At 44.4% G+C, this 24,163-nt stretch overlaps 1 non-coding gene across 1 annotated transcript; it reads right to left on the minus strand.

Moving 5' to 3' along the window:
* Window positions 1-4,596: 4,596 nt before the first annotated feature.
* Window positions 4,597-4,671, minus strand: Trnas-cga. Its single transcript has one exon. It is a non-coding gene; the product is annotated as a tRNA-Ser (tRNA).
* Between the last annotated feature and the right edge of the window lie 19,492 nt (window positions 4,672-24,163).

Consider the following 24,163-nt stretch of genomic DNA (forward strand, 5'->3'; position numbering starts at 1 on the left):
TATCCCCTCCCAGCGTCCCCAATGTTCTGACTCTGTGATGTCCGGATCAAGTGTTGTATTGTCTGTGTGAGTGGATGATTAACTGATTAACAACAGTAGCTAATTATTATATCGTACTTACAATTAAATCGATTAAGCAATGTGACACTGGGTCACAAATATACACTAAATGTTTTGAATTTCATTTTTCGTCTACTTATTGCGCTGTGTTACAACAGCCTTAATTTAATTTCATATTTCTTGCTACAAATATGTGCCACATTTGAAGATGGGCGTCTCTGCACTGCTCATTCAGGAATCCATGTTGGTTCCCTTTAACATTTATTTCACAGTAGTTGATCATTACGAAACAGACACGCTCTTGATTTGGCAGCACTGGAAGACAGTCAAGAAAATATTTCCGCTATCAGGCCCCCTCACCGCGCAACGACAAGTCTATCTGCCCCTGCACACAGTTTCGTCTTTGTAGTAAGCGTCCAACTCTACTTAGCTCACCGCCGAATTTACCAACTTCAGCTGAAATTAAGCACATCTTAAAACTTAGCTGCTTCTGTGAGTATTTTTGTTTGTTACTGAGCAGGGAAACTACACTACTAAGAAATTCTTAATGTTAGTTGTTTTTGGATTCGGCTGTTGGTTATTGTAAAATACGGGTGAGAACTGCGGACCGCACAAATACTTGGTTCACTGGACGGAGTTTGGCGACCACTGGGCTAAAGCTTTCACTAAATTCTCATGTTTTGTTCGCCGAATTTCATGAACATTTATTTCTAGACTACCGTGTTTTTCGTACGCTGCACAAGTACGAGTTGAAAAAGCTGAAAATATTGTCTGTGAGAGGCAAAAGAAGTTGTAAGTGGCAGAAATAAATATTATGTCCGGATGGAGATCGAACCTGGACCCTGACATTTATTCATTAAGCTACCGGGCTACCGTCAATTTTTATTGCAGTAGTTTTCCCGAAATTTGGTGAAAGGAGCGTATTTACTGCTGGAAGCTCTCACAGGTTGACTCCAATGCAATGTGAATTCTCCTTCCGTCCCGTGATTGTTGGTTCTTTTCTTAGGCAGACTTCCTTCCACGATTGAACAGCGCTTACTTGCATCCGAAACACTGCGCCTTAGATAGCACTGTGTAAGCGACGTGATGCCTTATTCTGTCCCTTTATTCATAGTACGTTTAGGAACTGTTATTAATAAAAACAGTTTTGGTATCGAGATTCACTGCTATTGTCTTCAGTAAAACTTACCCAGATATCTGACGGAATATTCACGTATTCGTAAAGAGCAACGTTACAAGTTGCCCTCATCAAGCTTATGTTGGCAAAATGGCTCTGAGCACTATGGGACTTAACTTCTGAGGTCATCAGTCCCCTAGAACTTAGAACTACTTAAACCTAACTAACCTAAGGACATCACACACATCCATGCCCGAGGCAGAATTCGAACCTGCGACCGTAGCGGTCGCTCGGGTCCAGACTGTAGCGCCTAGAACCGCTCAGCCACCCCGGCCGACCACGCTTATGTGCCGGAAATGTTCGGCTGTACTACGATGCTGTGACACACTCGGAAAAATTTTATTGAAGATGCTGTGTTTGTGGGAGTATCCTTCAGTTTAAATACTGCTAACGCAGTTATTAAGTGCGGTCTCTGCTCCAGTACAGCTCCGGTATTAGAACTGTGTATGCACTCAGGAACCCAATTGATATATGGATACTTTCAGAACAAAAAAAGTTTTCTAAGCTGGACAGTACGTGGTCTAACCCCTAATCATCCAAGGCCTACTGGTGAACCTGAAATCTGTGATCATTCCTCTAGCTGTTGAGTCCACCACAGATACTTACCCTACTTGAAAGATATGGACAGTTGTGACATCACGAGTTCAGCGTCTCACAGAATGTTGACTCTAGTCGTTGTCCGGAAAGTTGTCTTCGTAAAGTGATAAACTGGTTTTATTTTATTTTCCGTTGGTAGCCTAATGGACTAATACGTCCTGTAACACCGAACATCACAGTCCATAAAACTTGACCTTTCGTCCCCATACAGGTTCCGTTACTCGCATCGTAGCACTTTTGTTCTTGAAACACTTTAGTCTGTCTCACATAGAATAAAACTGTTCTTAGAGTGGAATCTACCGAATACTTTGTGCTGCTTTCGCCCGTTTTATTCTCAGGAACCGGCTGCTTTATATCCACGAGTTCCCCATAAAACGTTTTACAGCCTTACATTACACTGAATCGTTCATTCAGCTTTCCGAGTTATGGTTTAGGTGGTGGGTGTCAGCTGGAATGTTGTTCGTTTACACCGCACGCTACCATCTGGGAAAGTCGTATACACTGCAGGTGGTTTTCGGATTTGCAGCATTCTCTCAGTACTGTTCTCTTTTTTTCTCTCTCGTAATGTAGGACGACGTCACCAATGTAGTTGTTTTCAAGTTCCTCCCAAAGTTTGTGAACATATGAGATACTAAACACTTTTACCTTCTGTACGAGAGAAAAAAAGAGTGATCTCTCCGACGGGAATAGACGCTAGGAGCAGATGCATCTGACCCTTCAAACTGGTCTTCTTTACTGACCTATACAAATATTTTATAATGAAATTAAAGGTAGTAACAATATGTTAATGTTAAATTAGTGGTGTATGTCCGGTATGACTACCTACCGACCGTTCAAGCCCACAGAATATGTATTTCTTTCTCTAGTTTTGATATCTAAGTAAGAGTGATTAACATTAGCGAGTCATCAAAAAAAAAAAAAAAAAAAAGGTTCAAATGGCTCTGAGCACTATGGGACTTAACATCTGAGGTCATCAGTCCCCTAGAACTTAGAACTAATTAAACCTAAGGACATCAGACACATCCATGCCCGAGGCAGGATTCGAACCTGCGACCGTAGCAGTCGCGCGGTTCCGGACTGAAGCGCCTAGAACCGCTCGGCCACCACGGCCGGCTAGCGAGTCATCCGTACAGTATCTATCCTGAGTGATGTCGCTAAACCAGATACGCTAAGAAGAATATCTGATTCCAGTTCACGAAATAGCAGTTTTCTAATAAATACGGAGTACTGAGAATTGGTTTGTTGACAAGTATATACAAAGGGTACTTTCGCCTTTCAAGCTCACAGATCCCCAGGTATTGCTTGAATTCTCCCTTGATTGTCACTATTACATGTCTGCCTACAGTTTCTGAGAAAGTGCCCAGAAGGAAACGAAATGAAACTTCATGGTTTGAGAGCGTTCGTGATATTATTTCAGTGTTTACATAATTTGCTGATATTTACAAAGAACTTGGCAGTACATGTCCAATTATCAGTATGACGTTGCACGCCGTCCACCCTCGATGTACGAACTGATGCTGTTGGGAAGGGTTTTGTATCCTATCCTGAGGCAAGCTGGTCTACAACTGTTGTAACTCATCCCTGATATCCCGGATATTGCCACGCGACGAAGCTGATATCCGAGATCGACTCAAGTATATTCTATCTGGACAGGTATGGAGATCTTGCCGGCCACGTCAGTACCTCAGCATCACGCAGACTGTTCATAGAAATACGTATCATGTGTGGATGAACATTGTCCTTTTGAAAGATTGCAGCATGTTACAGTCGCATGCGAGACAAACACACGACGCAGAACGTCCGAGATGTACTGTTGTGACGCAGAGTTCTCTTATTCCCTAACAACCATGACTAGAAGTTATACCTTATAGTTCCCCACAGCCTAATGCCTGGAGTAACACAGCTGTGGCTCTCCAAAACATTGGAAAATGTGGCCTCTTCCCGGGTCGCGGCTGTAGTGCAGAATCCTGATTTGTCACTGCACACAAGGCGACATTATTCATTAGCAATCCATGCTTTATGATAACGGCACCACTTCAAACGCAGTCAATGATACAGGCTGACACAGAATGTTGCAATGAATACATAACTTCCAGAATGAGATTTTCACTCTGCAGCAGAGTGTGCGCCGATATGAAACTTCCTGGCAGATTAAAACTGTGTGCCCGACCGAGACTCGAACTCGGGACCTTTGCCTTTCGCGGGCAAGTGCTCTACCAACTGAGCTACCGAAGCACGACTCACGCCCGGTACTCACAGCTTTACTTCTGCCAGTACCTCGTCTCCTACCTTCCAAACTTTACAGAAGCTCTCCTGCGAACCTTGCAGAACTAGCACTCCTGAAAGAAAGGATATTGCGGAGACATGGCTTAGCCACAGCCTGGGGGATGTTTCCAGAATGAGATTTTCACTCTGCAGCGGAGTGTGCGCTGATATGAAACTTCCTGGCAGATTAAAACTGTGCGCCTGACCGAGACTCGAACTCGGGACCTTTGCCTTTCGCGGGCAAGTGCTCTACCAACTGAGCTACCGAAGCACGACTCACGCCCGGTACTCACAGCTTTACTTCTGCAAGTACCTCGTCTCCTACCTTCCAAACTTTACAGAAGCTCTCCTGCGAACCTTGCAGAACTAGCACTCCTGAAAAAAAGGATATTGTGGAGACATGGCTTAGCCACAGCCTGGGGGATGTTTCCAGAATGAGATTTTCACTCTGCAGCGGAGTGTGCGCTGATATGGAACTTCCTGGCAGATTAAAACTGTGCGCCCGACCGAGACTCGAACTCGGGACCTTTGCCTTTCGCGGGCAAGTGCTCTACCAACTGAGCTACCGAAGCACGACTCACGCCCGGTACTCACAGCTTTACTTCTGCCAGTACCTCGTCTCCTACCTTCCAAACTTTACAGAAACTCTCCTGCGAACCTTGTAGAACCTGTAAAGTTTGGAAGGTAGGAGACGAGGTACTGGCAGAAGTAAAGCTGTGAGTACCGGGCGTGAGTCGTGCTTCGGTAGCTCAGTTGGTAGAGCACTTGCCCGCGAAAGGCAAAGGTCCCGAGTTCGAGTCTCGGTCGGGCACACAGTTTTAATCTGCCAGGAAGTTTCAATACATAACTTGTTGTCGGATGCCAGATGTGTTGTGGCCACGATATGCTTGGCACACAATACGTGATCCTTCCTTGTGGCGGTCAGACATGGCCGACCGAAACCCTGATTACGAATAAGCCTGACGTCACGTTCCCATGCAGTCTATCATTGTGCCATTGTCATATCCGAATGGCGTAAAAATCTGGATATTACACAATTTGATCAGACGATGACATGCAGAGCCACAAGGGGGCTCCTTTCAAATTCTGGCAGGTGCTGATAACGCTGTCTTACACGTGTGCGCAGCATCTCTCTGTCCTTCACAGTAAACACTCAATATCAGACGCTTTTCATGCTCTGTACATACCCCACCTGACGTGGCGATAACCCTAAACATGACCAATTCTGAAGCACTCTGGTGGCCGTTCTACTTTACACAGAGAACTGTAGCTCCAATCGTTTATATATCCACCGGATGTGTGTTCATGTATGAAGTTACATTGATATCCGATCTTTCCTTCTGGATGTTTCAACATTTTATCTGGCAGTGTGTGATCTCTCTCTCTCTCTCTCTCTCTCTCCCTTCCTTCCTCCATCCGACACCCCCCGCGTCTCTCTCTCTTCTCTCTCTCTCTCTATCTCTCTTTCTCTCTTTCCTGTCCCCCCTCCCTCCCCTCAAGCTTTCAAAAGCGTGAACTGAAACACGATAACTGGGCACTGACGATTGGCAAAGTATCAAACATTAGATTATCCTGTACACGACGCGAATTTAAGCCTGTGAACCTTGACACTTTTTTTTATGTGAATCTTTTGCTGTCTGGGAGTGCTTTGTAGCATTCGTTATAACTACCATAACCGCCGTAACTGTGCACTTCAATTGCGTTAGGTAGATCAGTGTCCGTACAGGGAAGGACTGTGGAAGGATTCTGATATACTAAAATCGTTCCGAGTGACTGGATATGTGCATTGAAACATCCACTACATAATAAGTGAGAAATAAAGAATTTTAACAGTTATAGAGTGATTTTCCTTCCTGCGCTTCCATACAAAATTCTTCTCAGTATCTGCTGGACCGAGCGCAACAACATGAATCCAAAACTGGCGAATATAAAGCAGGTTTCAGACAATAGAGATATTTCCGAAAACATATTTTAATTCTGAAGCCAGCTCTCATGCATCAAAAAATTTATAAAAGAAAGCAGTTCGTACCGTCATAGATTTTAAAAAAGCTGATTACTCGGCGGACCGTAACCCTCTGTTCCAAATTTTGAAAGTACAAGTTCTGCACCTCAAACCACTGCAGTTATCCGTCGAAACACTAAATGTTACAAAATCTAAGGTAAAATTCGAAGGAGACATTTCGGAACATTTTGAAATTGAATAGGAAGGAGACAAGGTGAGGAACTCTCGCCATTACTTTTTAACTGTGTCTTACTATAGAATGTAATCCTAGAGTGGCGGAACTTAAAATCAAACGCCAAACTTGACGAAGCAATCAAATTAGAAGAACCAATATAAGGAGAGGTTGCTTAGCTGTTGCAGACGACCTGTTGATTCTATGTCATGGCATTCAAACATCACAAAATGAAACAGGAATTTTAAAGGAACAGCGGAAAGGGCACGACTCCAAGTATCATTTGGAAAAAATAAAACACATGTTTAGCAAGAAGCTGACACCCAAAATTCTAAAAATTTAATACGAGAAAATTGAGAGTTTCTTAGTTCAAATTTTTAGGCGAAACCGTTCAGGAAACTGGGCTGAAACAAATTTGATACGAATTTCGTTGTCGCAGAACGGAAACAGTTTTCAGGCTTATAAAAGGCATCTATAACAAAAAAAAAAGCATCTGAAAAAACACAAAAATGAGCCACTACAGTACTGTCATCAAACCAGAGTGCCTTTATGGGGCTGCAATACCAATTTTAAGCAGAGAGAATATCGTGACATCTGACGAACTTTCCAAGACCCAATTCTGAAAGAACTACAGCAAGGCACAAAGAAAAGCTTACGAAAAAGAAAGAAAAGCCTCGTAAAATGCCCATTGTTAACATCACATGGCTGGGTAGGACCCAAACGTGTACATGTAATCAGTACTCCGCACGCGACATGAAACTATGGGAAAGGGTACTTATGCTGATCCCTCTAGCCTGTTCCACTAGCGAAAGGCACGTCGGAAGAATTGTTGTCGGTAATCTCTGTATAAGCTCTAATTTCTCGAATTTTTTTGCCATGGTCATTTCGGAAGAGGTATGTGAAAGGAAGTAATATGTTGCCCGACTCTTTCCGGAAAGTAAGCTTTCGAAATTTCAGTAGCGTACCACTCTTGTAGCGTCTGACACTGAGCATCTCTGTAAAGCTCTCGCGCCAGCTAAGCTATCGTGTGACTAATAACGATCCGTCAATAATAATAAAATCATTGGGAATGTAAACAGTTGCGGAGTCAGTGATGCGTGTACGCACATAACGCAGTGTGGAGACGAGGCGTGCCGTCGAGCGACTGGCTCAGAGCCGCGCTGCGCCGTGTTGTGCAGTTGCGGTCGCGCGCTCGGCTCTGTTTGTCGGCGCTACCTGTGCCGCGGGTGAGTTTTTATCGCAGGCGGGACACGCACCCTTTCAGCGGCTGCTTTGTCATCGGCCGCCGGCAGCCAGCAGATGCTCCCAGAGTGCCTGCCGCCGCTACCTGTGACCGGGCCGCCCTTCTCGGCGACGTACTTGAGTCTCCCGCGGAGCATCCCATTGTCCTCCTAATCACAACTTCGCAGCGCGATCCAAACGCAGACATAAGTAAAGCAGTCAACAGCCCTAAGATTGCTTCGAACGCCGGAGTGGTTTTCAAGGCGTGGTGCTAAGAACAACTGTATTTCCTTCCCTTCCTCCGAACTGGGAACCACGACGTGTTATGACAGGCACCTTATCACTTCCTCCCACTAATATAACTCGCTACGCGTCTATTAATTTCGAGAAAAACTGCTATGTCGTCTAAAAGGTATAGACAAGATCCACCAAGAGCCTTTCGTCACGGGATCATTTAGTAAGTGCGACAGCGTTACGGAGATGCTGAACTTCGAAAATGGTTCAAATGGCTCTGAGCACTATGGGACTTAACATCTCAGGTCATCAGTCCCCTAGAACTTAGAACTACTTCAAACTAACTAACCTAAGGACATCACACACACCCTTGCCCGAGGCAGTATTCGAACCTGCGACCGTAGCGGTCTCGCGGTTGCAGACTGAAGCGCCTAGAATCACTCGACCACCAGCGGCCGGCGATGCTGAACTGATTCTGAGGTCAGACACTACAAGAAAGGCGTTGTGCATCGCGGAGAACTTTACTATTGAAATTCAGGATGCGTACGTCCGAACAATAGTCGGGCGGTGTATTACTTCTTCCCATTTAAGTCTCATGAAATGACCCCAGCGAGAAAATCAGAGAAAGTAGAACTCATGCAGAGCTTTACCGTGCTTCTTCCCATTCAACATCTGCGAAAGGAACGTCTACTTGCCGTTGGATTTTGGAAATATATTGTGCTTGAACAATATGAATTATCTCGAAGGAAACGATTTATTGGCAGATAGCACGGATTCAGAAAAAATCGTTCTTGTGAAACGTAACTAGCTCTCTATTCACGCAAAGCAATGAGCGCTATCGACAAGAGATCTCAAATTGGTTCCATATTTTTAGATTTCCAGAAGGCTTTTGACACCGTTCCTCACAAGCGTCTTCTAATCACGTTGCGTGCTTACGGAGTTCCCTCTCAGTTCTGTGATTGGATTCGTGTTTTTCTGTCAGGTCACTGTTCCTAGTAACTGGCGGGAAGTCATGAAGTAAAACAGAACTGATATATGGTTTTCTCCAAGGAAGTATTGTAGGCCCACTGGTGTTCCATGATTTAGAAAACAATATGAAGAATCCTCATAGAGTGTTTGCGGATGATGCTGTTATCTGCCGTCTTGTAAAGTCACACGATCAAAACCAATCGTGAAAGGATTTGGACATGATATCTGTATGGTGCGAAAAGTGTCAACTGACTAAGTAATGAAAAATGTGAGGTGATCCACACGACTACTAAAGGAAACCGTTAATTTTCGGATAAACAATAAATAAAACAATTTTAAAGGCTGTCAATGGAACTAGATGCTTACGGATTGCAATTCCTAAATATCTACGGATTGCAATTATGACAACTTGCATTGGAAACATCACACAGTTGATGTTGTGGGAAAGGCGAACCAATGACTGCATTTTATGGTCAGAACGTTTAGAAGATGCAACAAATCTATTAAAAAGGCTACCTACACTAACCTTGTCCGTTCTTTGCTGGATTATTGTTGCACGGTAGACTATGGGATCCGTACTGGACAGGACTGACGGAGAACATGGAAAAAGTCCAAGATGGCAGCTCGTTTTGTATTATCGCGAAATACAGAAGACCAAGTTATGGATATACGCGAGTCATGGATATTCGCGAGACGGGGCGCAATCATTAAAATAAAGGCATTTTTCGTTGTGACGAGATCTTTTCACGAAATTGTAATCCGCAACTTTCTCCTTCGAGCCGGCCGCAGTGGCCGTGCGGTTAAAGGCGCTGCCGTCTGGGACCGCAAGACCGCTACGGCCGCAGGTTCGAATCCTGCCTCGGGCATGGCTGTGTGTAATGTCCTTAGGTTAGTTAGGTTTAGCTAGTTCTAAGTTCTAGGGGGCTAATGACCTCAGCAGTTGAGTCCCATAGTGCTCAGAGCCATTTGAACAATTTTTTTTCTCCTTCGAAAACAAAAGTATTTATCGACGCCAACCTACAGAGGGAATAATGGTCATAGTAATAAAAACGAAAAGCTATTAAGTGTTCGCTTTTCCCGCGTACTGTTCGAGAGTGGAACACTAGGGAAATAGTGTGAAGATGTTTCGATTAATCTTCTGCCAGACACTTAAGTGGGAATTGCGGAGTAGTCATGTAGAAGTAGATGTAGAGGGGCAAAAGATATTGCTAGTAGAAGCACACTTTGCCACACACCGTTGAGGTGCCCTTCTTGAAGTCTATGAATTTTCGCCCTTAAGTGTAGTTTTAGTTTATTGTGCAATGTAAAGCGATGTTGGACGGAAGTATGCCACAACATAAAGACGACCTTAATTCTTCAGCCACCTCTGGATATACAGGGCGAATCACCTAAAACTTACACTGCAAATATAGCGGAAGTGGAAAGTGCTATTGATGTGCGGTTTTCACGGACTGGGTTGTCAGTCAGGGCTCGTTACGGTCGCAGGTTCGAGTCCTGCCTCGGCCATGGGTGTGTATGATGTCCTTAGGTTAGTTAGGTTTAAGAAGTTCTAAGTTCTAGGGGACTTATGACCTCAGATGTTAAGTCTCATAGTGCTCAGAGCCATTTGACCTATACTTAGAAACTGTACTTTTTGTGCAAACACATACTTTTTAAATAGAACAATGCCTGCCGACATTAACAAAGTAAAAGTAGGGTAAATTACAAAAAGTCAGTGGTGTTTGTTGCTGGAGTCTATTGCCGGTCGTTTACGATATATCGTATTTTGAAAAGTTTCCACACCGGTAGATGTTTTACCATTCAAACTGCGTCTTTGCTACATACGATGTTGTCACGTTTGCTTTAGTGTACTTAGGTGTTCCCTGAGTGCAGTGTCGGTTGCTGTTCAGGTGGTGCGTGACAGCCCAAGCAGCCGGTTGTTAGTGGATGGTGGGGTTTAGCAGTGCAGAAAGAGCCTACAAGCTCATGGTGTATGGAGAGGGTAGGAAGAACGCAGTTTGTTCTTGTACGGTGTATACGGCAAGATATCCCAGTAGATGTCAACCATCTGGGGAATTATTTGTCAAACTCTTCAGTCAGTCCCGTGAAAGTGGTAGTGCAACACCTACAGAACTTAACAGTAGTAAATGACGATAGAAGAGAGGAAATTAACGTTCTTGATGCTGTTGCAGCTGATCCGCACGTTTGATCCCGCGCAATCGCACGAGGAAGTGGCATGAATCAGTCAAGTGTCCTACGCATTCTCCATCGAAATAGGTTTCGTTCCCATCAAATGGTTCAAATGGCTCTAAGCACTATGGAATTTAACATCTGAGGTTATCAGTTCCCTAGACTTAGAACGACTGAAACCTAACTAACCTAAGGACATCACGCACATCCATGCCCGAGGCAGGATTCGAACCTGCAACCGTAGCGGTCGCGCGGCTCCAGACTGTAGCGCCTAGAACCGCTCGGCCACCAAGGCCGGCTACCATAATAACAAAACTACAAGTATTATAACAGTCTGATGATTGGCTAACAATAAGAGCCATTGAATACTAACGTAATCGGTGAAGTACGCATGTCAACAGCACTTTCCATTTATGCAATATTTGGGGTGCAAGTTTTAGGTGATTCTCGCTGTATAAATGGATTCATCTGATTGCTGCTGTTTAGCAACAGTTCATCATATTGCTGATCCTCCAACTGCTACATATTCCACAGTGTCTTCAGCGCCATTTGCGGCGAGTCCCCTCGCCTCGGCCTGGAGTGTCCCTGCAGGTATGTGGCAGGTGGCGGCCCCTGTGTACGACTGTGTCCCCAGGAAACCCGAGCCCGGGGCGCGTCCCCCTGCCAGAGTGGCTTCGCGCGCCGTCGGTTCCTTGCCCGGGTTCCGGGCTAATCCCCAGTCAGAAGGCTGCCACAATGGTGACAAGCCGGGCTGCGCTGCTCTTGATCCGCTGTCCTTCACAGCAGCCGAGCCGACGGGCCGCGTCGCGCGTTTTTAGCGCGGCTGCCAGCCGCTCCGTGCAAACGGACACATTCCTCTCCCCGTGCACACGTGTGCGTGTGTTTCAAATGCCGAGTCGCTGTCAGACTGCTACACTGCTGCCCATTAAAACTGCAACGCCAGCAAATAAAATAAATAACAAAATTTTACTCATTGTGCCTACACAGTATAGTAAAAATAATCATCTTCATCATGAGCAGTTTACAGCCCCAGGCAGGGTCCGTTTGGAACATAAACGTCGCCATCTAGTCCTGTTTTCCCACCAACTTTCTCTGATCTCTCTGGTCCAGTGCTCACCTCTTTTTTAAATAGACTCATCCACACCTTTCAGCCATCTATCCCTTGGTCTTCGTCTTGGTCGTTTCCTTCGCATCTTCATTTCACGTATCTTCTTGGGAATCCTCTTGTTCTCCATTCTCTTTAAATGCCCATACCATTTTAGTCTGATGTTTCCATCCTTCTTTGCAAGGGTTTCTCTTTCACTTCTCTTCATTCCTCATCCTATCTCTATTACTCCTGTCCTACTACTGTGGTATATGACTTCACATGCCTCTAATCTGCTTACGTCTCTTTCCTTCATTACCCATGTTTCAGACGCTTAGGTCAGTATTGGAATGTTGTAACTTCTATACATTACTTTTTTTTTGTGGACCTCTTTGTTCCAAACCAGGCTCCTAACACTGCGCAGGAATGCTTTTGCCTGTCAGCCACGGTCACGTATTTCTTTATCGTTTCTTCCACTTTCATCTATCGCACGTCTCAAGTGGCACTTTCCACCTTCTTCAGTTGTTCACTGATCCCTAACCGCTAGTTGGTCTGTCTTTGTTTATAGTTGTACCAGAATCTCACATTGCTTGACACTGAATTTCGTTCCATACTGTCCCACAGGTCCTTCCCAAGCTTCCATTTATTCCGAATTTCCTCATCCCTGTTTCTCTAGATCATGGAGTCACCTACGAAAACCATTACTTTCATCTTGTCCTCTACAGTTTTATCTGCCATGTTAGTCATCATCTTATCCAAGACCACAATGAAGAGAAGCGGTGACAGTAACACGAATAAATGATTAAATTTGTAGATAATTTGGGGGAATACATGGTGCGAAAAGTATTGCAAAGAGCTGCACTTACGGCATTAACAATGGCTCTGCTCCGGCTAGGCATCGAGGCGAACTGAGGTCGCATGACCGATATCGTTACTCATTACACTTTGCTTCACCTACATCGTGAGTTCATCGAGCGTAGTATTGGCCTGCCAGTCTCTCTCCAGTCCACGGCCAGATGTTTTCACTGGGAGAAAGTGCTGACCAGGGCAACTGTCGGACACCCTCTATACAGAGGTAGGTTAGGACAGCACGGCCAACACGCGTTATGCGGTATCTCGTTGAAAGGTGTAACGCAGACCTAGAAGATACGTCACAGTCACCGGTCTCAACGTGTTCGAAATGTAGTACCTGCTACCTAAATTACCGGCTATGCAAACTATGGGTGATGATGTATACCCAAAGGCACCCTATACCATTACGCAAGGTGCTCGGCCAGTGTGGCGATGACGAATGCTGTCTGGCATCTTTGTTTCTGCTCGGTGTCTCCACACACGAACATGTCCATCGTGATGCTGCATGTGGAACCGAGACGCGCCTGAAAAGATGACGTTGTGCAACCCCTGTGTTTATTATCGTAATTGGGCGTATACAGTTTCCTACCATGTCCTTCTTTCATTCAAGTTAGTGATCATTCTGTAATGAAATAAAACGGATAGAACGTAGAAGTCTTAGTCTCCTTTCTGTCTGAATTACAGGTCCGCTAATAACTATTATTGATGTTAAATTTAAGCTGCACTTAAGGAATTGATAAGGACACTACAAGAGGAAGAAAAGGCATTACGAAGTGTAGCTTCAGGAATCACTGTTTAACGATGCACTTACTGTAATTCGTTGAATACATCAGACTACCTAGTTACGCATCAAACTACGAAAATCGAGATAGCGCAGTGTTAAGGCACTGGACTCAGCTCTGGAAGACGACGCCTCAGATCCACTATCGGCCACCCAGACATAGCTTTTCCATGGTTTTCCTTTGTCACTTAAGGTTCAAATGATTCAAATGGCTCTGAGCACTATGCGACTTAACTTCTGAGGTCATCAGTCGCATAGAACTTAGAACTAATTAAACCTAACTAACCTAAGGACATCACACACATCCATGCCCGAGGCAGGATTCGAACATGCGACCGTAGCGGCCTCGCGGTTCCAGACTGCAGCGCCTAGAACCGCTCGGCCACCCTGGCCGGCTGTCACTTAAGGCAAACGCCGGATTGGTTCCTTTCAGAAATGTGCGACTGGTTTCCCTCCTCACCCTTCTCCTATCTGAGCTGCTTCGTCGACTATAATGATCTTGTCGTCGACGGAACAGTAAACCGTAATCAGCTTCCGTTTCCTTCACGTACGAGAATTTATGGATCGTTGGAGTACATATACGTATACCACACTCCACATTAATCTGCCTTCGTGACTAAGTGAATAAGTCTGATTTTACAAAACCGACAGTCCGACCAATCCTAGAATTTGTTTCTGTTCGTTTATGTTACCGAAGGACAACGGTATACAAGAGCTGAGGGCTCTGGTACTTCTGCTTTTTTGTGAACGTGCAGCGTCGAAGAAGAGATCTGCACCATTCTGATTTAATACGGAGTAGAGACAGGACCAAGACAGAAATTCATTTTGGGAATTTCGAATGCAACATCCCATCACTGTCCTACAGCGATGTAGAGAAACCACGAAAAAATCGGAATTGCTGGATTAGATATAAGACGCATTCTTCTCGAATATAAATCTTACCCATTACAATATGTTGATCATTTTTACTTTTGAACTGTCTAGACGGCCGAAAAGTAAAAATTGTCAACATATCGTAACATTACACGCATCTGGGGACGACAGGACTACAAAAATTGAATCTTACCCTGTGCATTTTCTGTCTTGAAGAAGAAAGTAGAGATTAAAACAACATTTAGAATATCTGAAGGGTGATTTCGTAATTGTATACGCAAAAGAATGTCGCATTAGGTACCTGATAATAATAGTTGATCTCTGTAGTATAAAGGGTCCACTAATACCATCCAAAGCTTACAATGGAATCGTCAGTATTCCCTTGTGATCTAGGTAAACCACCTTTACGTAATGTACGTGGAATGAGGAACAGGAGGCAGAGGGAAATTAAGCTTATGGGAAAAGTCTTAAGGCAGTGTGGCAGAAAGGCTGGCTCTGAGCACTATGGGACTCAACTGCTGAGGTCATTAGTCCCCTAGAACTTAGAACTAGTTGAACCTAACTAACCTAAGGACATCACAAACATCCATGCCCGAGGCAGGATTCGAACCTGCGACCGTAGCGGTCTTGCGGTTCCAGACTGCAGCGCCTTTAACCGCACGGCCACTTCGGCCGGCTGGCAGAAAGGAGCAGCACTAATGTTAAAGGAAGAAGCAAGACATTCGATTTAAATGATTTAGGAAAACGATGGTTAATGTAATTTAAGGTAGGCAGAAAGGAACTGGCACCTTTTTCTCCCGAGAGCAATGCGATAACCGACTGATGTAACAAGTATATATATATATATATATATATATATATATATATATATATATATATTAGGGTACTATTGGACAGTAAAATATGCAAAAGTTGATCAGTAATTCGTCTCATTCGACCCCTCTGCTGGAGTTTTGTTCGAAACTGCAATATTAAATCAAGGGTCATGAATTTATTGGTTGGTAACTACCGGGTGATCAAAAAGTCAGTATAAATTTGAAAACTTAATACACCACGGAATAATGTAGATAGAGAGGTAAAAATTGACACACGTGCTTGGAATGACAAGGGGTTTTATTAGAACAAAAGAAAAACACCCCATATTGCTAGACGCATGAAAGATCTCTTGCGCGCGTCTTTTGGTGATGATCGTGTGCTCAGCCGCCACTTTCGTCATGCTTGGCCTCTCAGGTCCCCAAACCTCAGTCCGTGCTATTATTGGCTTTGGGGTTACCTGAACTCGCAAGTGTATCGTGATCGACCGACATCGCTAGGGATGCAGAAAGACAACATCCGACGCCAATGCCGCGCCATAACTCCGGACATGCTTTACAGTGCTGTTCACAACATTATTCCTCGATTACAGCTATTGTTGAAGAATGATGGTGGACATATTGAGCATTTCCTGTAAAGAACATCATTTTGCTTTGCCTTACTTTGTTATGCTAATTGTTGCTATTCTGATGAGATGAAGCGCCATCTGTCGGATATTTTTTGAACATTTGTATTTTTTTGGTTCTAATAAAACCCCATGTCATTCCAAGCATGTGTGTCAATTGGTACCTCTCTATCTACATTATTCCGTGATTTATCCAGTTTTCAAATTTATACTGACTTTTTGATCACCCGGTATTTCAAACAGATATTGTCGTAAAATTAAAATCTTCTGGGTTATTAGGCCGTCACTTTCCCTCCTAAAATAATCGACGATTCGACCCCTCTGCTGGGATCTCCTTCAGGATGTTTCGGTGTACACTATTGCTAGAACAATGTTCTAGTAATCGTGTACTCCGAAACGACCTGGAGAAGACCCCAGCAGAGGGGTCGAAACATCGACTATTTTAGAAGCAAATATGACGTGGCCTAACAACCCAGAAGATTTTAACTTTAGTGACAACAGCTACGAAAGCCTGTAGACGTACACAAATATTGTACACGTACAGTACCTTCGACATGTGGGGTGAGTGGTGGATCTCGTCCGAGGCGTAGCTCTGAGGCTAGAACGTGTGTTTACTTTTCTCCCCATTTTTAGACAGCTGCTCCAGATTTTGCCACCCTGGCGCCACATTTGCAGCGCGCACGGCGTGTCTTCGCCTGCCGGTACTCCCACATAGGGCCCGGGTTGCCCGCAGCGACGGCCTCCGCTGCGGAGTTTGCACCGGCCGCAGTGTCGTGCCACGGCGATAACTCACGTGCGCCGCGCGGCCGAATGCCTCGTCAGTCAAACTCAAATTATTCCGCGCAAATACAAGCGTAATGTAGTTGAAATAATAGCGCGCGCCAGTTCATCAGCGCGCGATGCACCGGCCACATTATATTTCACATTATGGCCACTGTATGGTGGCGTAAATCAATCTCGCAACCAGATGAGTAATGAGTTTGAGGGCTCTCCCCTGCCACCAAAAAACTAGAATTAATGTTTTTTTTTTATTTGGAAAAAAAGTATCTTCGATTTATGTCCCCGCGCTGCTCCAAATTCTAAATTGCGCTTCCCGTATAAAGTGGCAGCGACGCCGGTGTTTATTATGCATGCGGTGGCAATAAAACAGAGCAATTAAAGCCTTTTTATCGACGGGCATCAATCGCGATCCGCCGAGGCAAGCCTAAGCATTTTATGCACTCCTCCGAAACGTATCAGGTGTCGTGGGGCACGATAGAGAATTGATAAGTGGCCCGTAAAATACGAGGTGGGAAGGAGAAATCGCAGCTGATTTCACCGGGTGAACTGAAATATCTATGCCTCAGGAAAAGCCGAGCCAACTGCCAGATGCCACAGAAACACATGGAATTAACAAGATTCAGATAAATTATTCAAACATCTTAGACATCGCCGGCCGGAGTGGCCGTGCGGTTCCAGGCGCTGCAGTCTGGAACCGAGCGACCGCTACGGTCGCAGATTCGAATCCTGCCTCGGGTATGGATGTGTGTGATGTCCTTAGGTTAGTTAGGTTTAATTAGTTCTAAGTTCCAGGTGACTGATGACCTCAGAAGGTAAGTCGCATAGTGCTCAGAGCCATTTGAACCATCTTAGACATCCTATCTTCTTTCCTTGATGACGTAAACATTGTCCATTGTCCGAAACGTCACCAGTGTTAAAAAGATGCATCGACTTACTTGGAACACACAAACTGCTCTTGAAGCTGTTGCTGGTACTTGAATTTTAAACATTCACGAATTACTAATTTTACAGCTGTCTCATTGCATCGGATGTGGATGACGCACTCGTCTCCTTACTCGAAAACTTGCCGGTTCCAAACCTGCTGCTGAGAGAAATTTTCAGCTCCATTCACGCGGTTATGAGGTGGAGAAGCGGTAAACTATAGTTCCTATTCAGCACGTTTTGAGCGGATGCCCTGCTCTCCATTCCAAATTTCCCAGCAATATCGCACTAAGATAGGTTATCACTATGTAGATCAACGACACTGCTGTTGCTTACCTGTTTTGAAGGGAAATGATGACAGCGCTCGATTTCATATGTGATAGACTTGGTTGGTTGATTTGGGGAAAGGGAACAAACAGCGAGGTCATTGGTCCCATCGGATTAGGGAAGGACGGGGAAGGAACTCCGCCGTGCCCTTTCAAAGGAACCATCCCGACATTTGCCTGAAGGTATTTAGGGAAATCACGGAAAACCTAAATCAGGGTGGTCGGACGCGGGTTGAACCGTCGTCCTTCCAAATGAGAGTTCAGTGTGCTAACTACTGCGCCACCTCGCTTGGTATATATGATGGGGAGGCAAGGGTGTGCGGCAACAGCAGCTATTTGGAAACATCCAGTAAGCAGAAGGCAGATGATGTGCTTCGTAGCAATGAGTTGAATTAATTGCGTCAAACACTAACGTCAGTCCGGCCACGGAATGTATATTATGTATAAAAAATATAATGTGGTCGTGGCCCTAAAAGTACATAAAGTATGCGTCATTACAGTGTCAAGTAGTGTCAGATGCACGTAACGTGAAATCACTAACTCTCTATTCAAACGCTGCTTCGACTTTTCTTCCAACCAAATCTATTCCTCCGCTTATGGTACAGACTAGAGTCAAACTTCATCTCGAAGGAAAGTATCAGACGAATGGTGCCGGAAGTTTAAGAAAATCTTCATAGACTCAATGTAATCACGAGTAACCTGGAGGAAGAACGAATAGTTTCGATTTCGTCGCTCAAAATACAACGCACAGTTTATCGCCTATAAAGTTTTTGTCTCACTGGCTACGCGAAACTGACGAGTCACCGCCCATGTACTGTAGACGAATAGCGCCCTAGCCGACGCTGTCTTTGTTTAAGTCTAAAGGCCAGGTTATCTGACACTGTTAATTATCATTCGTCTTTTGGACGGAGACTTGGACATCAATGATCGTTCGTTGCTTTTCGAAATATTTACAGCAGTTGTGTTTCTGGTTTTCACCTGTTACCTTTTATTCCCCTATCTATGCACCGTACCGAGCTTATGCAATATCTGCAGTAACCTCGTCGGCGGCGGATGTTAAACCTTTATTTTCCTTTGACTCAGCCGTCGTAGACTATTCCGCTATAAGCATAAGCGTTCGACCTGCTCCGCCAATGCCACGCACCAATTTCACCGAAGAGAATACTCTTGTCGCTGAATTAACTGAAGGTAAAATTGTTTGTGATTCAGTAGCGAAGTGAAAAGAGAAGAGGCGTGACTGGTACCTCGAAAATGGCTGTCAGAAGACAAATGTCTTGTTAAAAACTCACGCCAAACTGCCTATGAGATGAGTCGCGAGTGTTAAGTTCCTCGTCTATTCCGAATCCATGACTGCCTTTACATCTCTACAACACTTGTACCCAGGGGGTAAAATAGTCCAGAATATCCAAGACGCCCTTCTCCACGCACAAACGCTGGAGAAGGAGATGTCTGTCAGCTGGGGATATGGGTATTAAGAGTAACAAAATGGCAGATCTAAAAGCCAAGGAGGCATATCGCTGTCATCAAAATAGTTCATTGTGCAATACACCTACGTACCATCGCCTCGCTGTTGAGGTTTAGTCATGCATTGATGGCAAGAAGAACGGCTGGAAGTCACAGACAACAATCTGCGTCGAGTAAAGTTCACTACGCGGCCGTAGCTTACATCCATCCAGCCGAGCAGACGGGGGTGCCGTTCCTCCTAGTTGTCTTCGTATGGTCTCAGTCCTATGACGCATGGCTTATTGTTTCGGCGAGAGGAACCTCCAGTGCGCAGTTGGTGTGGCTTGCAGATTACGGTGCGCCACATTTTAGTAGACTGTGCTTTATTTTCAGACCAGAGGTTAGGAGCTCATTTACCCACAAATTTGCCCTCTATTTTAACTGACAATAAAACGAATGTGGCATGTTGAAAGGTCTCTGTTGGATTCCTTTCATGTTTAATTTCTTAAATCTGTTGTCATTTACGGCATAAATTCCTCTTCTAAATTTACTGTGGCGTTTCTGACTATCTGGGAGGAGACTGAGTAGTGGAACGTGTTACTTTTACACATAAACGAGAACGATCTGTCACACTACTACACTTTAAAACACAGTATATATGTAATTCATGTCACACAGTCTCATACGGAACCTACATCAGCTTTCTTTTATATACTGTATATGATAAGATACTGTCATCCCCCTTCCTTCTGTGTGAGAGGATGAATCAGCAAATGTATTTCTAGTTGCATGCTTGAGGGTAGCAGACAAGCCTGTCTGCTAGAGAAAAGTAGGACCAACGTCGGAACAGGTAGCTACGCTTTCTAAAAGCAAAGAGGTTTCTATCCTTAGTATGGTCCTGTCCGTCCGTTGTCATGTTGGTATAGGAAGCTGCCTCTCTGGTCACTTCCGTTTGTATTGGTGAGGCACCCCTCAGGTAGGAACTACGGCAGTCTGTCCGTGGCGAGCGTCTGAAGTGGTAAGATGTCCGGCTAAGCGCGTGTCTGCTAAGTCCGTAGGACAATGGATTTCTTAAGTTCAGCCTAACTGAAAATTTAATCACCTTTATTTCAGGTTTAGCTCTAAAATATCTAATGTTATCTTAAATTGCAGCGCAGTGTACTTCTCGTGTGAAGTTCAGAATATATTCCGGTAGTTGCTTTGTAACTACTTTGTGAGTAAAGTGGAACCACGTGTTGATCAGTAACTCTAACTAAGTTCATCAATCTTAAATGCGAATGTGCGTGAGATTATAACGTCTCGTCTTGACAATAATTTTCAATATAGCAACTTTTCTTTATGTTCAACCCACGTGGGGTGTACTTTGTGAAACCAGTACCACGTGCTTATACAATTGTTTGACCCATTAGGTTAATAGTAAGACGTTAGTAACCAGTTCGAGGTTTTTCTTTTGTAAATTGCTTTTCGATCTAATTTATTTTAATTATCAAAATTATTGTGGAGTCATACGCTTTGTGTAAACCGAGTTGACCACGTGAAGCATGTGGTGTAATCATCAAAGTAGCCCTCAGCTATTCTTTCTGGGAAGATTTCACAGAGAGTTAGTATGAATTTAGTATACCAGTGTGTGGTAATTACATGACGGACAGGATTGTGCTACGAACGTAATTTCTTTGGGTGAAAATTGAATCGGATGGTTGTGGTTAATTTCCTCTTGGATATGTTTCAACGTTCTTCGTGTGTTATTTTATGAATGCAGTGTTGTATGCAGTCTCCCAATCTTGGCTGCATATTTGATGTGTTCCGTAAGATTACAATCTCACATTTTCACAATCCTAAATAAGGCACCAGCTTAGTTACGACCCAAGATTAATATGCAGAAATTTCAATGATCAATGTTAAAATAAATTTCCAAATATAAAATGATTTATTTCTTTTTATTTAAATTCTCTCTTATATATATATATATATATATATATATATATATATATATATATAATCACCGGTTGTCGTATGACTATTAAAAGATTATAATTAATGTTAGTCTGGTTGGGAATTTGGTAAGCTAGACTGGATACCTGGTGAAACAGTTGCGCAGTAATGCAAGGTTAACTTCCCCAGACGCTTTTATTGTCGATCACCACTGCTTTCGTAGAAAATTAAAGCAACAACGTTACAATGTCTTTTAAATTTCTCTGTCCGCAGCTCGTGGTCGTGCGGTAGCGTTCTCGCTTCCCCCGCCCGGGTTCCCGGGTTCGATTCCCGGCGGGGTCAGGGATTTTCTCTGCCTCGTGATGACTGGGTGTTGTGTGATGTCCTTAGGTTAGTTAGGTTTAAGTAGTTTTCAGTTCTAGGGGACTGATGACCATAGATGTTAAGTCCCATAGTGCTCAGAGCCATTTGAACCATTTAAATTTCTGTGAATTGTTCAGCAGTTTTCCTAAATTTTAGGGATAGGTTTTTCACTGTGTTATCAGGGTGTCTGGCTAATCCAGGTTTCTTGTAAGTGGCCAGCAATCACGTTTTCTTGTGTCCTTATGTTACCTCTTCTCTTTTTTGTTTATCTATTTACACGTCAAGTTTCGTAGGACCAAATTGAGGAGCAAATCTCCAAGGTCATGGAACGTGTCAGCACATGAAATTACAACGTAAAAGTAATAACAGATCAAAATAAAATGTTTATGAACCCGAAAAAAGTCAAGCCATAAGTTTAAGTAAACGCAGTTAACAATACAACAAGAATCAGCTTAATTTTTCAAGAAACTCCTCCTGAGAATAGAAAGAGTGACCCATGAGGAAACTCTTCAGTTTCTATTTGAAAGCGCGTGGATTACTGCTGAGATTTTTGAATTCTTGCGGTAGTTTATTGAAAATGGATGCAGCAGTATACTGCACACCTTTCTGCACAAGTACGATCCAAATGCAAATTTGATTTCTGCCGAGCATTAGCTGAGTGAAAGCTGCTTATTCTTGGAAATATGCTGATATTTTTAACAAGAAATGACAGTAAGGAAGATATATATTGAGAGGTCACTGTCAAAATACCCAGATTCGTCAACAGGGGCCGACAAGAGGTCCGCGAACTTACACAACGTATTGCCCGAACCACCTGTTTCTGAGCCAAAAATATACTTTTAGAATGGGAAGAGTTACCCCAAAATATAATACCATACGACATAAGCGAATGAAAATAAGCAAAGTAGACTAATTTTCGTGTCGAACGATCACTTACTTCAGATGCCGTTCGAATAGTAAAAGTGGCAGCATTAAGTCTTTGAACAAGATCCTGAACGTGGGCTTTCCACGACAGTTTACTATCTAACTGAACACCTAGAAATTTGAACTGTTCAGTTTCACTAATCATATGCCCATTCTGTGAAATTAAAACGTCGGGTTATCTTGAATTGCCGGCCGGGATGGCCGAGCGGTTCTATGCGCTACAGTCTGGAACCGCGCGACCGCTGCGGTCGCAGGTTCGAATCCTGCTTCGGGCATCGATGTGTGTGATGTCCTTAGGTTAGTTAGGTTTAATTAGTTCTAAGTTCTAGGGGACTGATGACCTTAGAAGTTAAGTCCCATAGTGCTCAGAGCCATTTGAACCGTTTTTTTCTTTAACTGTGTGGTAGAACCTGTAAAAACTTGTCTTTTCATTGCCAATTTTACCTCATTCCACCGATTTTAGGTTGTCTTAAGGAATATGAGATAGTGTGATGTAGCTATTTCGACAGTCATCCCTGCTAATTTTCGTTTGTGCGCTGATAACCTTGCTGCGGAGCGCCCGTAAACCACCAAAACACACACACACACACACACACACACACACACACACACACACACACACACTTACTGCCGATCGCCTACGGACCCCTGTGTTTTGGAGAGACATGGTGGAATTTGGAAAAAAGTAGATGGTTATTGGTAGAGTGAAAGCTGCCGTGTGTAGCTCACAAATGTTTAGCGTTACCCATACATCTGGGCTCGACGCCAAGACTGGCAGAATGTTTCAGATCTTTCAGAGTGTTACATTTCTTTTCAGGTTTTGCCCAGCCCTACATAATTTTGCTCTATTTGCCTCCTCATCCAGTTTTAATAGAAGATATACTGTACACAGTGCTCGGTCATTCTACCTGTCGCTACTTGTAGCTCGTCATATGTCGCACGCAAATATGAAGGCGTGTTTTTCTTCGAGCTCGAAATATGCCTCGAACCCTTTGTGCGAGTCGGCATTGTCTCGACGGAAACGTATTGCCACCCGTCTGGTGCTGACTTCTGAAGTCTTCGGTGGCGAGGTCAGTGACACCGCCTTCGCCCGCTCCCAATAAAAAGAAATATGGAACGACCTCGCGGAAGAAAAGAAGGGCGCCGAATTGTGCGTGCGCGTATATTTGTGCGTGGCGTCTGGCCGGCTGCGACAGGTGATCCGGTGGCGTATATTTAGCGCGCGTGCTGCGGGGGGAGGAGCGACGCGCCCTGATGGGGGCAGCGCGCCGACGGACAAACGGACGGCCCATTCCGCGCCGCGTTTTATGTGTTTTGCTCGCCAAAGCTGGCAGCGGGCCTCTGCGACACCCGGAGCTGCGAGCGTGCGCGACAGGGCGCGCGGCCTGCGTGCTGCGGCCTCCGCAGGCGGACCGTGACGGACAGCCGCTGGTGCGCTCGCGCCAAATGTGCGCTCCTCGCCGTCGATTTACTCAGTCTCAGCGCCCCCTAGAAGGCGCTTCTACGGAGCTTACAGTGTAAGCAAACATCCAACAGGGCACTGGTTTACTCGTCTTTCGCGCGCTTGTAGTGCGTATTTA

The sequence above is a fragment of the Schistocerca piceifrons genome, chromosome 1 (assembly GCF_021461385.2).
Source record: "Schistocerca piceifrons isolate TAMUIC-IGC-003096 chromosome 1, iqSchPice1.1, whole genome shotgun sequence".
Taxonomy (NCBI): domain Eukaryota; kingdom Metazoa; phylum Arthropoda; class Insecta; order Orthoptera; family Acrididae; genus Schistocerca; species Schistocerca piceifrons.